The sequence below is a fragment of the Canis lupus genome, chromosome 10 (assembly GCF_048164855.1).
Source record: "Canis lupus baileyi chromosome 10, mCanLup2.hap1, whole genome shotgun sequence".
NCBI classification, from domain to species: Eukaryota; Metazoa; Chordata; class Mammalia; order Carnivora; family Canidae; genus Canis; species Canis lupus.
The window spans coordinates 13,750,830-13,768,187 of NC_132847.1; the positions used below are offsets into that span (position 1 = coordinate 13,750,830).

The following is a 17,358-nucleotide window of genomic DNA, read 5'->3' on the forward strand; positions in this document are numbered from 1 at the left end:
TCTGTAGTATATTTTGCTGAAAAGGGCTCAGGATACTCTAACTCCTAAGTACTATGACTCCAGCTTCTAAAGATCCAGTCAGGTGGTATTAACAATGTTTATGGTTTTGGCCAATGTCAGAAATGAAGCAAAGGCATAAAGAGCCAAGTATATGGTGAATATATATGGTAGTAGGAGTTAACAGTCCCTTTTTTTAAATTATAGATCACCAACTGATAAAAGAAATTTACTTACATAAAAACAAAGTATCTGAATTTCTAGAGTCAGTGCTATAGATTTGAGATATCTTGAATTTGCTATTCTATACAAACACTATTTGCTTCTTATGTCACTCTAAGCAATGTTCAACCCCTCCTTCCTTAGAGGAAATATATAATTCCAGCCTTCTTGCCATGGGTTAGAAAATAAGAACAGAGAATATATGCATAATTTAAAGAAAATACTGTGTAATTATGTTCTCTATTATATGATCATATTTTATTGTTTAAAATGTAGAACTGTCATTACATTGCTAGTAAATGAACTTCTAGACAAGAATCAGTTTCTTTTTTTTTCTTCTTTTTTTTCTTTTTCTTTTTTTAAAATTAAGTAGACTCCCTGCCCAGTGTGGCCCAGCTTGAACTCAGGACCCCAAGATCAAGAATCAAATGTTCTACTGACTGAGCCAGCCAGGTGCCCAAGAATTAGTTTCAGCCTCAAATTATTTTGAGATCCCTCTTTGCCTTAAGTGCTTTTTTTTGTAATGCCCTTGTGGGATTCACTGAGATTGAATAAATGAAATGATGCTATACAAAAAGTAGAAGAAACAATTACTTAACAAAATATAAGTCCTTAAATATCTATATTTCATGTGGCACACTAACTCAAAATACCAGCATGGGAAGACTATTTCTAGATAGAAAATGTTTTACCCCTACAGATGTAACTTATGTAAGTCTTTAATTCCTTACATTATCAGGCTTACCCTATCAAGCCAAACTTCTTTTAAAATTAGATGTAGGGGAAGTAAAACTTTGTTAGTTTGTAATGTAAGTGACTGTTTTGAAGTTTGATCTCTCATAGGCAGTATGGAGAAATTGAAAATATACAGTTTTGGGGATGCCAGTGAGGATACTGAGATCTAGAAATAGCTCCATAGAACTTTTTTAGAGATATGAAAATCAGCTTACACTTAAGGCCTGAAGTAATTCCAAAAGGCCTGACCAAGAATTAGGCCACAGACCTAATAGAAATTAATCAATTATCCTTTTCTTTTAAAAAAGCTCCTGAGGAAAAATGAGTGGGAAATATCAGAAAGGGAGACAGAACATGAGAGACTCCTAACTCTGAGAAACAAAGTAGGGGTGGTGGAAGGGGAGGTGGGCGGGGAGTGGGGGTGACTGGGTGACGGGCACTGAAGGGGGCACTTGATGGGATGAGCACTGGGGGTTATTCTATATGTTGGCAAATTGAACACCAATAAAAAAAAATTTAATTTATTAAAAAAAAAAGCTCCTGAGTATACTTTATTCTTGTTTTGTTTCCTTTTGATTGGTTTTCAAAGAAATCTGATTCCAGAGGGAACAGAACTTTCTATGTGATTGGCCAGAAGTAGATATTTATGCTACTTACATGTATCAGAGTGTAAAAGCCAGCTAGAATCCATCAGAGATTCCCTGGTGTTATCTGAACATTTGGGAATCATAACATTCTGGAATAATCACAAACCTTACATTTTGTAGATGAAGTTCAAAGTGATATTTTTCTGGGTGTTGTGTAATCTTTGAACCTCCTTTTTCTCAACTGAAAAAGGAATATACTAATGCCTCAAAAGATTAAAGATAATACATATAAAATGTATAGATGTAATAGCACTATCCCATAGTAAATGGAAAAAGGGAGGTAACAGAAAAACCCCTGGATGCAAGGAAAATTCTCATAGATTGTTTTAAAGTAAGAGATATTAGATCAAATGGTAAGTAATCTACAACAGGTTCTAGTCCTACATGATTAGAGATGAGACACACCCATAAGTTTTTTTTCCCCAGAGAAGCTTGTCAGCCTACATACAAATAAGCTTTCAATGCAGCCACCCTAGCACTGGCCACATGGCTCCAATAATGTCTGACATGCCAGATTCAAATGTTTCCTGCACTGTACAGGAATCAAGATTCTGGCAATGATAAGAAAAGTAGAAAACAAAAAATCAAAAGGAAACGTCATGTAAATTGAGATAATCTAAAGGGCACAGGGGTGGGGGGCGTTGCAGATAATACAAGCTTTTTCAAAGAAAACTTTAATGACAGTTAAATGTTCTATTCTGTCATGATCTGGAGACTGAATCTCAAAAAGTCACATTCGTAGACCTCTAGAAGCATAGATTCCCATAAACTACCGCCAAAAGTTAAATAAATGGCCATGCTTTGTCAGGAAAGGATATCGGATACAAATCAATATCCCATCCCAATATTGCTAAATATGGAATACCGCAGAGTTGCTAAACTATAATACAGAATCAAGAGAAATGAAGATCCAGAAAAGAGTGAATAAGAAGTTGATGACGTATAAATTTGGCTCAAAAAGGATACAGATTAGAATGCTTTCGAAGTTCAACTCAATAACCCTCGAAGGGAAGAAGAACCTACCCCATACCTGTGATCACCTCCCAAGACTTTTATCACCATTTGCTTCCTTTTATTTACTTTATTTATTTATTTTTTAGAGAAGAGGGTGGCAGAGGGAGAGGGAGAGAGAGAAATCTTAAGCAGAATCCACACCCAGCATGGAGCCCAATGCAGGGCTCAAGTCTCACAACCCTGAGATCATGACTTGAGCCAAAATTGAGAGTCGGACACTCGAGCTAAGCCACCCCCTCCCACATTTACTTCCTTTAAATTTTTTTTATTTTAAGATAATTTCATACTTAGACAAAAATAGTACAAAGACTACATGTATACCAAGCTTCCACCAGCTTCTCCAAATGTTAATATATTATATAATCATACTATAATTATCAAAACCAGGAAATTAACATTGATTTATATTATTAACTATTCTACAGTACTTATTCAAATTTCACCAGCTGCCCCATTAAGATTGATTTTCTGATCCAGGGTCCAATCCAAGGTATCATGCTGTGTTTGGTAGTTGACTCTCATTTGTCTCCTCCAGTCCAGATATTTCTGTAGCCATTCCTTGTCTGTCTTGATCTTGACATTTTTTAAGAGTACTGGCTAGTTATTTATAGAATGTCTTTTAATTTTTGTGTGTCTCTTTCCTCATGATTAAATTCCGGTTATGCATTTTTGGCAAGAATACCACAGAGTCAAGGTCAGTTCTCCTTATCTGGAGGAATATAATATATTACACATCTCATGACTAATGATGTTCACTTTGATCTCTTGGTTAAGGTCAAGTCTACTAAGTTCTCCCTTCGCACTGTAACTAGTAAGTATTTTATGGAGAGATATTTTAAGCCCATGCAAATATCCCATCTCTCAGCAAACATTCTGATATTAGTGTTCATTAATGTTTCTTGCCCATAATAATCATTACAAAATGTTTGCTATATGACAGTTCTCTTCTTCCATCATTGCTTCTGCCTTTATTACTTGGAATTTTATTTTAAGGAAGAACTGCCCACTCTCTCCCATTTAGTTATTTAATTACTTACTTCTATCTATAGAGACCCATGAATATTTATTTTATCTTATGGATTATAATTAATTACTTAAAAAAATTTTTTTTGCTCAATTGTCCCAGATGTGGTCATTGGGGACTTCCTCCTATTGACTCCTGTATCCTTTTGACATGACTCCATATCACTTTTTACCATTTCCTTACTTTCTGGCCCCACAGGATGTTCAAGCTGATCTTGTACTTTCCCTGCTCCAGCCCTAGATTCAGCTATTTCTCCAAATAACCATTTTCTGTTTGCATGGAAAGGAGGAGAGTTAATTAGACTATTTCTAACTCTAGCATCAGTCCTAGCTTTTTCTTATTTTTAAGTCTCTTTGTGGTTGTAATACTTAAATATTGTGATGGTTAATTTTAGCCATGTCAACTTAACTCGGCTAAGGGATGATCAGATAACTGGAAAAACATTCTTTCTGAGTGTGTTCCTGAGGGTGTTTCTGGAAGAGATTAGCATTCAAATCAGTAGTCAGAGTGAAAAAGATCATTCTCACTGGTATGAGTGGGCACCATCCAGTCCATGGAGGGCCCACAAAGAATAAAAAGGCAGAGAAAGTATGAATTTTCTTTCTTTGCTTGAGGTATATCCATCTTCTGCCCTCAGACATCCATGCTCCTGGTTCTTAGGCCTTCAGACTTGGACTGAATTACACCACGAGCTTCTTGGTTCTCCAATTTGCAGATGACATATTATAAGGACTCCTCCACCTCTATAATTGCATGAGCCAATTAATGATAATAAATTTATATGTATAATCTGTTTGATTCTGTTTCTCTGGAGAACCCTGAGTTATACAGAGGTTCTTGCCAAAAAGTAAGTTATTTGACAAGTGTTTTTTTTTTTTTTTTTTCAGTATTACAGGACCATTACAAACTTTGGCTAGAGCAAACTTGGTTGTAATTCTCCCAGCTAACTTCTGGCTTCCTTGTTAATATAGTTCCTCATACATCAAGAAATAAAGTTTCCTTGGGAGACTGGAGGATTCCATCTACCATTTCAACAAAATATTGAATGATGTGATTCTTGGTAGAAAGTAACAAAAGCCCTCTTTTAAAGAGATCATTTTCAACATTCAGAGAGTTCCAAAGTGCTAGCTAGTTTTGGGGGGATAAAATATTTCAGACCCACTGAAGAAAAGTGAGGAGCCAACATAACTTATTACTGGAGGGTTACAGACATCAGACTTTTTTAAAGAAATATGATTTAGATTCAAGTAATATGGCCAAAATTGCTAGCTCTTTCCAATATTCATTCTCCTTTTCTTAGTTGGTTGAGTCCCAAAATGTTAGTGGGGTATGTAACTAGACTTTCCAAGTTCCTTTAAAGCTAGGCATGACAGTGTAGTGAAGTTCTGGCCAAGTAAAAGTGACATTTATAACTCCCTGGTTGAAATGGGTCATGCTCTCCAACTCTCCTTTTGCTTCTTTCCAATGACTGGGACATGACATTGTGGCAAGAGCTAGAGAAGTCATCTTGTACAAAAACATGGAAGTCACATGTTAAATCACACATTAAAGGCAACAAAATAGAAGGGAACTGTCCTTGACATCATGGAGCTGCCATGTTAGGTATGGTCAGCTTACACAGGGTGCAATGTGAGAAAGAAGAATCCGTTGTGTTTTTATACACTAACAGTGAACTATCTGAAAAAGAAAGAAGTTAAACAATGCCATTTGCAATAGCACCAAAAATAGCAAAATACTTAGGAATAAATTTAATCAAGAAGGTGAAAGATGTGTGTACTGAAAAGTATAAAATTCTAATGAAAGAAATTGAGAGACACAAATAAATGGAAATATATGCCATGTTTGTGGATTGGAAGAATTAAAACTGTTAAGATGTCCATACAACCCAAAACTATATAAAAGTTCAGTGCAGTCCCTATCAAAATTCCAATGGCAGTTTTCATAGAAACAGAACAAGGAATCCTAAAATTCATATGGAACCACAAAAGACCCTGAATAGCCAAAATAATCTTAAGAAATAACAAAGCTGGTTGCATCAACTTCCTGATTCTAAACTATAGCACAAAGTAATAGCAATCACAACAGTGTGATACCAACATAAAAAGACACATAGATCAATAGAACAGAACGAAGAGCCCAGGAATAAACCTGTGCATAGATGGCCAACTAATAAATGACAAGGGAGCCAAGAATAGTCAATGAGGAAAGGATAGTCTCTTCAATAATGGTGTTGAGAAAACTAGATATGCACATGCAAAAGAATGAGATTGGACCCCAATTTCACACCACTCACAAAAATTAACTTGAAATGCATTAAGTACTTAAGCATAAGACCTGAAACCGTAAACTCCTAGAAGAAAGCAGAGAGGACAACTCCATGACAGTGGTCCTAGCAATAAGTTTTTGGTTCTGACACCAAAAGCATGAGGCCAGAAAAGCAAAAAGCAACAAGTAGGACTACATCAAATTAAATAGCTTCTGTAAAGCAAAAGAAACAATCAACAGTAGGAAAAAGCAACACATAGAATGGGAAAAAATATTTGGGAACCATTTATTCCATAACGAGTTAATATCCAATATCTATAAAGAAGTCATATAACTCTATAGCAGATAATAATAATAATAATAATCTGATTTTAACAGGGGCAGAGGCTCTGAATAGGTATTTTTCAAAGAAGATATACAAATCACCAAGTATATGAAAACATCACTAGTCATGGGGGAAATATAAATCAAAACCACAATTAGATATCAACTATACCTCTCAGAATGGTTACCTTCAAAAAGACAAGAGACAACAAGTGTTGGAGTGAATGTGGAGAGAAGGGAACCCTGGTGCACTATTGGTAGGAATGTAAACTGGTACAGCCACTGTGGATAATAGTAAGAAGTTTCCTCAAAAACATTACAAGTAGAACTATCATATGATCCAGCAGTCCCACTTCTGAGTATACATCTAAGGAAATGGAATCACAGTCTTAAAGAGATATCTGCACTGTCATGTTCATTGTAGCATTATTTATGATAGCCAAGAGAGGAAGCAACCTAAGTGTCCATCAGTAGATGAATGGATAAAGAAGATGTGATATACACACACACATATCCAAACATGATGGAATATTATTCAGCCATAAACAAAGAAGGACATCCTGCTCTTTGCAAGATGGATGGACCTTGAGGTCATTATCCTAAAATAAGACAGAGACTATATGATCTCACTTACATGTGGAATCTAAAATCATTGAACTCATAGAAATAGAGAGTAGAATGGTGGTGGCCAGTGGCTAATGGGTGGGGAAAATGGGAGATGTTCATCAAAAAGTACAACCTCCCAGTTATGAGATGAACAAATTTAGGGGATCTAATGTACAACATGGTGATGATAGAGTATTATATAGTACACTTGAAAGTTGCTATGGGAGGAGAGCTTTAATGTTTTACCATAACAACAAGTAAATAATAATTATGGAAGATGAAAGGTGTGTTAAACTTATCATGGTAAACATTTTTATTTTATATATATAAATATTTATAAATATAAATATATATTTATCTAAATAATATTTATATATATCTTTTAATATTATCTTATTGATTATATATGTATAATCATTACATTGTATACCTTAAAACTTACACAATGCCATATCAATTATACCTCAATAAAGCTGGAATTTTTTTAAAAAATTACTTGGGCAGGGGCATCTGAGTGGCTCAGTTGGTTAAGTGTTTGTCTTTGATCAAGTCATGATTTCTGTGTCCTGGGATGGAGCCTCGAGTCAGGCTTCCTGCTCAATGGAGACTCTGCTTCTCCCTCCCCTTCTCCCTTTGCCTGCCCCTGTCCCTGACTTCTGTGCATGTGTGTGGCTATCTCTGTCAAATAAATAAAATCTTCTAAAATTCTAAAATCTTCTAAAAAAATTTTTTTAAGGAAGAAGAAAAAAAGGAATTATTTGGGAAAACAGCCAGTTCTCCCTTTTAAGGAGGCAAAAAGTTTTTTAAAAAATTCTTTCTGGTATAAGAAGGGCAGAGAATTAGGGAAAAAAAACTTACTTGGAAATCAGAGTATTTGATAAGATTAGAGGAAGTAGCATGAAGCCCAGGGCAAGCAAAGAGCCTCTGATATGACTGGTGGCTAGGGGGTGGGGACTGAAGGGGAGGGGAGGGAAGGTGAGCAGGGCTGATAACTCTGTGTGAGCCTCCCCAGAGCTAATTAACGGAGCTGAGCCAAATGTGTAACTGAAACCAAGACTGGTTGGGACAAAAGTACAAGTTTAAAAAGTGAGATAATAAAACCGAGTCTGAGTGGGTGCAATGTTGATACATAAAGATGGACTAGGTCTTCAGAGACTTGAGAGATCATTTGCCTATTTCTAAGCAAATCTCACTATAATGCCCAGAAGGGACACTTTGGGATGATGAGTAAGCAACATTGCCATTTGATAGTGCTATTAGATGGGACACTCCTGTGTTTTTATAGGGTAGGGAAGTGATCTTTTGAAATGTGACGATGGAAATTAAATTAAGGTGAGAGGCTGCTTTTGAAAGCCTTGCAATAGAAAACATTAAGTTCCGCTTACCTAGGGAGTTTGTTTAAATCCTATGATCTGTGTCTACCTTAAATACCCATAGAACAAGATGATCCTCTAGGGATGCGGGCCTGCCAGTGGCTCACAAACAGAATTTAAACTAGATATTCACTGTATCGGGAAAAGATGCCTTTCTTATTCTCATGACAAATGTTTGCCTGACTAACAGTCCACTGCCATTTCAAAGCATCCTCTTATTGCCAGTTTCCTAAATGTACTATTAGTAAAAGACGTAGAGGCAATACATAAAAAGAATGGCAGTAAAATAGAATTTTAACTGAATTTTAAAAATGTAAACTGTAACAGTCTATGCAAATATTGTATATTGGTTTCCAAAAATATTTTCTTTCCAATGCTTTTTATTTCTAAGCTCCCTTTTCCATAGAGTAACTGGGAAATTGGCACAGGGAAATCAAGTAGTGCAATACGAATTATGAAAATGATCACAATTCGGTCCAAAGGCCTGGTGTTGGTTTTTTGCTAAACGATAATTAATTCTAATACCACTTCCTATCTGTATAACTTTGTAAAGGCCCCTTAGCCTCTCTGTGTTACCAGCTTTGAGGAGAATAAAAATCTTTTCCATCTACACACAGGAGTTGGGGACGCAGAAGTGAAGAAACACCTGTGAACTAGAACCATTCACTCTCAAGCACTGGTGAACTCCAGGCTTTCAGTTTAGGTAAAGCTGCTTCTGGAGTTCAGAATCTCCAACTCTTCTTCTGGCTCAGCTTCATTCTGATCATGCCAGGCTCCCTTCTTGATGTGGAATGGCTGAAAAGAAAACCAAAATGGCCTCATTTAGGTGAAGACTCCAAGTCAATAAACCAAGACTTAATACCTAACCCAACTGCAGTTTCAACACCCTCCCCCCACCCACCAATGACTTTTAACCAGTCAGTGTGGGATTTTCCTGGTCAGCACTAGGAAACATACTGATAGACCCCTTCCATTCCCCTTAGGCCAGAGACCTCATTTAAAACAATGGATTCTTCACTAATAATTTCCTTTTTCCATTCCCTCTCTCTCTCTGGAGCATCCCTCTACTTGCTAGGTGCCAGTTAGTAAAGCTAATGAGATCTGCAAAATTTCCTGTTTCCTTTTTGTTATTTTACAGAGTTCTTACATGTCCCTACCGTCACTCTCTGTCAGAAATGGGGATTCTGTTATGTACTTTATGGACTCGGTGTAAGGACAGCCTGCAAAGTCCCTGGTGCAGGGCTCAGGACATGAGAGAGTCAAGGAATCCAAGTAGAGATGAGCTTCAGGGGCCATCTAATCTATTTATGTCGTTTCACATGAGGAAAGGAGTCCAGAGCAGTAAGGAAATCACCCAGAGTCACACACTGAGTGGCAGATTTAAATTCAATCTCAAATCTCTGGGCTCTCAGACCTATGTTTGTTTCTTTCTTTCTTTCTTTCTTTCTTTCTTTCTTTCTTTCTTTCTTTCTTTCTTTCCTTCCTTTCTTCTTTCTTCTTTCTTTCTTTCTTTCTTTCTTTCTTTCTTTCTTTCTTTCTTTCTTTCTTCTTTCTTTCTTTGTCTTTCTTTTCTTTCTTTTTCTTTCTTTCTTCTTTCTTTCTTTCTTTCTTTCTTTCTTTCTTTCTTTCTTTCTTTCTTTCTTTCTTTCTTTCTTTCTTTCTTTCTTTCTTTTTCTTGAAAACACTATGCCCAACATGAGGCTCAAGCTCACAATATCAAGAGCAGGAGTCATGTGCTCTACCAATGGAGCCAGTTGGGAGCCCCTCTCAGAGCTCTTTTCATAGCAGCAACCCTCTGCAGACTATGGCAGGGTAAAAAGAAATAAATGACAAGAGGGCATTTCCTAGTGGCATCTTCCAGGGAAACTAGCATGAGGATAAATTAGGTAAAGGGGAAAGATGTCAGATAGCGAGGAGCCTGCTTGTCCTTCCCCCTTTCCCTCTGCCCGTCTCCCCACTCGTGTGTGCATGCACATGCACTCTATCTAAAATAAATAAGTAAATAAAATCTTAAAAGATATGTCTGATATATTAAGGGAACAAAGGAAACAGCTGCATGGTATCCACAATATATGGTCCCATTTTTGTTTTATGTATATATAAACATAAGTCTGGAAGGATGTCTTCCAGACCATTAGCCATGGTTATGCCCATGCATTATATAAAGCATCTTAAGACCTCTCCTTCTTTATTTTATCTCCATGTTGTTTAAATTCTCAGGAGTAACTGTGATTTTGATTAGTTGGAATATGTAATGCTTTTTAAAATAGAAAATACTATTGAAACAATTAATGATTAATTGCATAAATGTGCAATGATTCATATACACATGATACCAGAGTGGAAGTGAAAAAGTAAAAGAAAAAATTAAAATACAATGGAAGAATGACGGAAACACTCAGCCCTTCCTTTCTTAGGTGATTGCTATCGAATAGTGTTTCCTTTATAAGAGCAGGAAAAAGAATTAGACAACACATGAAGGCACTTTGAATACTTTCAGTGGAACATCTTTTCTGCACATCTTTGGCTTAATGAAGAAAGCAAAGCAGGCTGTCTTGGAAGCAGATATGAAAACTCTCCGGCCCCAGATCTAAAAAGGAAATATATCCAAATTATGCCCCACATCACATGCCCCTTTGTCCTGCAGTATTTTCATCTATCGTCACTCTATGTCTCTATGCGCTAAGGATCTTCACCTAATATGGAAACTCCTTGAAATGGTCTTCCAGGGCATTCAAAGTGCCTGTGCACATTTTTCTGGGGAGAATGATCACAACTTTCATCAGGTTTGCAAAGAGATCTTGATACAAATCCACACCCACAAATAATAAGAACTATGGCATTCAGGTGTTCATATATATCCAGATATCCACAGACATCTCCAAGAGTTTTTTTTCCCCCACTTATTGTTATATGTGTAGTAGGAACGTGATTAGCCACCTTAGACATAGCCTTTCTATTATAGCAATACTGCAAGTAAAGATTATCTCGATTTTATCAGTAAGGAATGTGGAGAGTTAGAGGTGGTGACAAATTCTTTGACACTCCTCCCTTTATGAGCTGAGGGTCTGTGACTCTTCCCCTTGAATCTAGATGGGCAATGTGAGGACTTGGACCAACTGAATATGACAGAAGTGACCCTCTGTCAATTTCCCGACCCAGGCATTAATTGGTGAGCAGCCTCCACTTCCTGTCCTTTGGAATCATAGCTCCCATAAAGTAAGCATAGTATTGTGAGGATGTTACAGCTGCCCTGTGGAGATGCCCACAAACAGATGGTCTGAGTTGTCCTGGAAGTGGATCCTCCAGACCCAGTCCAGCAGTCCCAGCTAATGCTGTGTGGAGTTGAGATGAGCCATCATCTTCCCTGAGCATGTGGTAAGCACAATAATGGGAAGGTGTCTATATGCTAAGCCTCAGAACCTGAGAATATGTTACATTACATGGCGAAGGGGAATTAAAGTTACAGATGGACTTAAGATCACTAATCAGCTAACCTTGGGCTAGAGAGATTTATCCCGGATTATATTAGTGGATCCAATGCAATCACAAGGATCCTTAAAATAGAAAAGAAAACAGAGATCAGAATGATTCTGTGGGAGAATGCTGGCTGACTTTGAAGAGACAAAGGTGCCATGAGCCAAGAAACACAGGCAGCCTCTCAAAGGTAGAAAAGGCAAAGACATAGAGCTTCCAGAAAGGAATGTAGCCCTGCCCACACCTGATTTCAGCCCAACGAGAAAGAACTATGTTGGATTTCTAACCTACAAAACTGAAAGAGAGTCCACTTTTGTTGTTTCAGATCACTGAGTTTATGGTCATTTTTACAACAGCAATAGGAAACAAATACAGAGCCTTTCCCAAATTGCCTTTTTGTCAGCAAAGCGAATTATTATTGTTTTAAACCCCTGCGTGTTGGGCTAGTCTGCTACTCAGTAATAGATATACGTAACAAGAAAATTAAGGCTTAGGGTGATTAAATAATCTGTCCAAGTGTCTTAAGAAGTTCACTTGCCTGGCCCTGGCATTACATGTTTCTCTCTGAGAATTATTAAACACCTCTACTGCCAAAATTTTGGCAGCATTTTCCTCCTCCAGACTCACCAGACATTACTTACCTTCCTGTCACTCTCAATATCTGCTGTCCCAGAGGACTGAAGGGCTCTCCTTGTGCCAAATACAGTGTGGCCTTTTCTCTGTCCTCATTCTCAGTAGTGACAACCACCACTTCTCTTTCTTTTTCCAGGAGGAGGTTTGAAGATACATTATTACTTCAGCGTGAACACATCTAAATCTAAACATCATTTCTTCAAAACAATGAGTATTTTACTTATTTATGTTAAAGATTTTATTTGTTTATTTAGAGGGAGAGAGAATGTGTGGGAGGGGCAGAGAGAGAGAGAATCTCCAGCAGACTGCATGCTGAGGACCAAGCCCAATGTGGGGCTTGATCTCACGAGTCTGAAATCACAACCAAAATCGAGCCAAATCGAGCCAAAATCACAGCCAAAATCAAGTCAGATGCTTAACTGACTGAGCCACCCAGGCACCTCACTCTCACATGTAATATTAACTTTTAAAACAGTCATTATTTTGTGGTAATTCTCTCCTTGTCCCTCTGCCCCTCTCCTCCCAGTTCTTATACTCTCTCTCTCTCTCTCAAAAAAAAAAAAAAAAATGTACATAAGAGAAAAACGGATGGTTTCTTCCTAGGTGATTGAACATTTTTATGAATGCCTAGGCCTTTTTTAAAACCTCTTTGAAGATGCTTTATAGATTTAAATTTCTAGGTTTAAATCTCATTTTTCAGTGGAGCATAAATGCCCTTTTAAATTAGCAGTAGTGAAAATAGTTACCCTGAATATAGATTTAGTGATTAAGTTTTATAATAAAGCTGTTTTTTCAGCTTTAAAAAAATTCTCTTTAATGGTCGTTATAGTACCAAATAAGAAAAGCTAAAATTTTTCAGAACAGAGCTGAGACCACTAAAATTCTTTGACAGAAATTTTCATGTAACTCTTCCCCAAAAATGTTCAAAATAAAGTGATGATTGAATGATAAAATAATTTCCCTTCATTCTCCCTCACTTGTTAAGACCATCTCTTAAGGTTTTTAAAGTATTTGCATGAAAAAAAAATAAAGTATTGCATGATATAAAGAAAATCAATTTCTCCAGAATGAAACCAGAGAGAGCAGTTTCAAATGCCAGAGAAACTCAAATACAGGCCCATTAGAACCATAGACAACTTCAGGATATATGAGCAGTTTGACTCACACATTCTTACCTTTGTGATACTCCCAAAAGTTTGACAATGAATCAGAAGAGATGGCCGGTGAAATGCAAAGTGTTACTTGATGCTATTTGTTAAAAAGATAAACATGGTCCTTGAATGTTTATAAATATTGCTCAAAGATGGATGAAACATGAACTTGTCTCCCTGCAAACTGAGTCTTAGTTGAACCTTTTGTGCTCTGACAGCAATTTGACTAAATGAGGGTGAATTGACACAGTGTCCATCAACAATCAAACAAAAAGAAGATTTGCAACCAGGCTACACTAAGAAAGTAAAAAATGAACCAGCATTCCAAGAACACTTACATAAACCTATCAATATACAAAAATGTAAAAGTCACTGGGTGACAGGGTAACTGGTCTCTGTTTCCCTGGAGGTTGCTCATCAATATAGTCTCAGGAGCAAATTAACAAGGGCACATGTAAACCACAGAAATAACTTTTCTTGGACTCCAAAAAGAACTTCAAACTGTGATGATTTAATATCATTCTATAAGCTAGGACTCTCTCTGGTGCAAATGATGGAAAATCCAACACTAACTCGCTTAATTAATAAACGGAATTTGTTGGTTCATCTATCTGCAGGCTCAAGGATTACCCAAGCTTCAGGTATAACTTGATCTAGGGGCTCATACAATGTTCTATGCACTCAATTCATCTTCAAATCTCAACTCTGTCCTCCTCTGTGTGTTGGCTTTGTCTTGAGACTCTCTTTTCAGAACCAAGATGGCTGCAGCAGTATCAAGCCTTCCATCCCTGCATGACCAAATTCTGTGGAGGAGTGAAAACTCTTCTGTCTCAGAAGACTTGCCAATGTCTTGTCTCCTTGGCTCTGATTGGGTTAGATGCCCATCACAATTAGTTGGCCAGAGGATTGGACATACAAATTGGTTTTCTCCTAAAACAGGGGAAACTATTGCTCCAGAACAAATAATAGCTGAGCAGAGGGGAATGATTTCAGTGGAAATTTAAGATACCAGAAAGAATGGGAATGTATGTTGGGCAACAGCAACTGTCCACTATGATAATATTGTTATGTTAGTAAAAGACATTTCAAATCTTGCTTATATTTTTTAAAGTAAGAAATACAGTCATTTAGTCTCACAGACTCCATAATCTGATATATAAGTATAAAAGATATCAAGCCCAATCACTTTGATACCTAATGAGATGTTGACTTCATTCCTAAGTCACTGTTCTTTCCAGGCTTGTCTTCCATATTTGTTCATGCAAATTTTGCTTCAGCCTCACCAATTAGCTGTTCTAGATTGCTTACCTATATACCTTGATACTCCAGATTCCTAATGCCTAGGAAGTTCCTTCCCTTCTTTTTTCTTTGATATCTAAATTCTGCTTTTCCACAGCCTAAAGCTTAGCTACTTTCTCTTTGAAAGAATTAAGAAATAATTATTCTTTTTCCTAAATTTTCTCATAATTTTTAGGTTAAAATTTGCAATTTTACCACCAATTCCCACCTTCTAGACCGTGGAAGATATCAATTTGATGTGACTGATCTTGAACGTCATGGTCATAGACTTCTCCATATAGCACTCCCAGAAACCTTCAATAATAAAAATTGCTCATGAAATGAAATTTACTGGCCATTTTGGATGAATACTAGGCACTATAGCCTCACTTTTTCACATTGGTAACCTTAATAGCTTATGTCTTATGAGCATAAACATTCAATTAACGTTTAGAAAGTGGAACTTAATTGAATCGAAGGTAAAACCTAAAAGTAAGTTAATGACAATGGTAACTGATCAAAGCTAAGCATGAGTTAAGGATACACACTTCTAACATTAACATTTAAATGTGAGAACTCAGAGTTTCCTTTCCCCAAACAGTGGGTTTTCACAAAATCTGAAATAAAATCTTAATGTCTATAAAAGCTTTCCCTGAGGAAATGATTGAAAACCATTTAAAGCAAAATGGTGGCATTTAACTATTCCTGATCCTAAGAAATAAAATAGTTTAACAGATTCGCTATTTAGAAAATATAATATGTGACAGGTGATGTATTTGAAAAGAGGGGGGAAAAATCCATCCTCATAACCAGATCTGGCTGGGGAATAATTTCTGGAATTGTAGACAATTATTGTATATACTTTTAGTCATAATTTAAGATGACCTTATAAAGCATTGGGAATTGCCCTGCTTTATAGCCCAGAAGTGATTACATAAAATCGTGTTAAAGTGATTATAATAAGAACTACATAGGCAGTAATGTTTGCTGCTTTGCAAAATACTTAGCCCAGGAGACTCTTTAAAGCTGAATGGAACAGAAAATGCTGGTAGTCATATTAGACCTGTTCCTCCAGTTAAAGTCAGCACTCACTGGCAACTAAAACACAGGGTCATTTTCTCCAAATTTCACATCTCATTTACCACCTGACACTGAAGCATCCAGTTACACTCTTGAAAAACAGAACAGACTAGTTACTTAGCATCGTGTCATAAATCTTCCTCACCTCATCCCCATGACATTTATATTTAAAATGTTCTGACTTGAAAACACTGATATTTAATTCACTTGGGCCAATCAGTGAAGGAAATGTCAAAATAACATAAAAATGAAAAATTTGAGCAACGCCTGGCTGGTTCAGGTAGTAGATCATGCAAATCTTTATCTCGAGGTTGTGAGTTCAAGCTCCGTGTTGGTTGTAGAGATTACTTAAAAATAAAATCTTTTTTTAAAAGAATTAAAAATTTTGAAGTATTGCTTAACTTAGCCAACATAAAACTATCATGCTTTTGAGCACTTTTAAATATCAGTTACTTTTTTAGTGATTTTTCTACATTTGTCATTAAGAACCTTCTAAACAGAGTTTAATCACACTTTTCCTGTACAAGCAGTATTGTAGTGCTTTCCTGTGGTTGGTAAGGGGATGTTGTTCTTTATATCTTTATAGAAGAATCCCAGTTAATAAATGTGAAAGATATATGGAAGCCCAATAAAAGAATAAATCTAGGGACTTCTGGGTGACTCAGTGGTTGAGCATCTGCCTTCTGCACAGGGTGTGATACCCAGGTCCTGAGATTGAGTCTAGCGTCAGGATCCCTGCATGGACCCTGCTTCTCCCTCTGCCTGTGTCTCTGCCTCTCTCTATGTCTCTCATGAATGAATAAAAAAAATCTTAAAAAAAAAAAAAGATTAAATCTAGTAAGTGAGCAGCAATGGCTATTAACACTATAAGGCAAAATATTCACAGAGAACTTTATGATGGTGGAACTGGGCTAGTTCAGTCAGTAGAACCTGAAACTCTTGATCTTCGGGCCATGTGTTTGAGCCCTACTTTGAGGATAGAGATTACTTAAAAAGATAAAATCTTTATTTTTTTAAAAGATTTTATTTATTTATTCATGAGAGACACAGAGAGGCAGAGACACAGGCAGAGGGAGAAGCAGGTTCCATGCAGGGAGCCCGATGCAGGACTCAATCCTGGGACTCCAGGATCATGCCCTGAGCCAAAGGCGGATGCTTAACCACTGAGCCACCCAGGTGTCCCAAAGATAAAATCTTTAAAAAGAGAGAACTTTATAATGGAAGGGTCAGGCTGACAACACCTGAACCTATTGATTGATCATTAAAAGTATGTCAGGTAAACAGGATGTGATACATTCATAATTTTTTTCTATTGCTATATAATATGCTACTCCAAAGTCTAGTGGCTCAAAACGATACCAAACATTTATCATCTTACACAATGTCTCTGCTCAGGAATTCAGGGGTGATTTTTATGGGCAGTTCTAGCTCAAGGAATCTTGAGGTTGCAGTCAAGATGTTAGCTATAGGCATCTGAGGGCTTGCTTGACTAGGACTGGAGGATCCACTTCCAAGATGGCTCACTCTCATGG

General features: G+C 36.9%; 1 long non-coding RNA gene across 1 annotated transcript; it reads right to left on the reverse strand.

The window, feature by feature from the left end:
- Positions 1-9,900: 9,900 nt before the first annotated feature.
- Positions 9,901-15,062, reverse strand: LOC140640864 (uncharacterized). The gene is made up of 3 exons (XR_012037465.1): positions 14,976-15,062; positions 13,493-13,565; positions 9,901-12,443 (listed from the first exon to the last, which is right to left on the reverse strand). It is a non-coding gene; the product is annotated as an uncharacterized lncRNA (long non-coding RNA).
- Between the last annotated feature and the right edge of the window lie 2,296 nt (positions 15,063-17,358).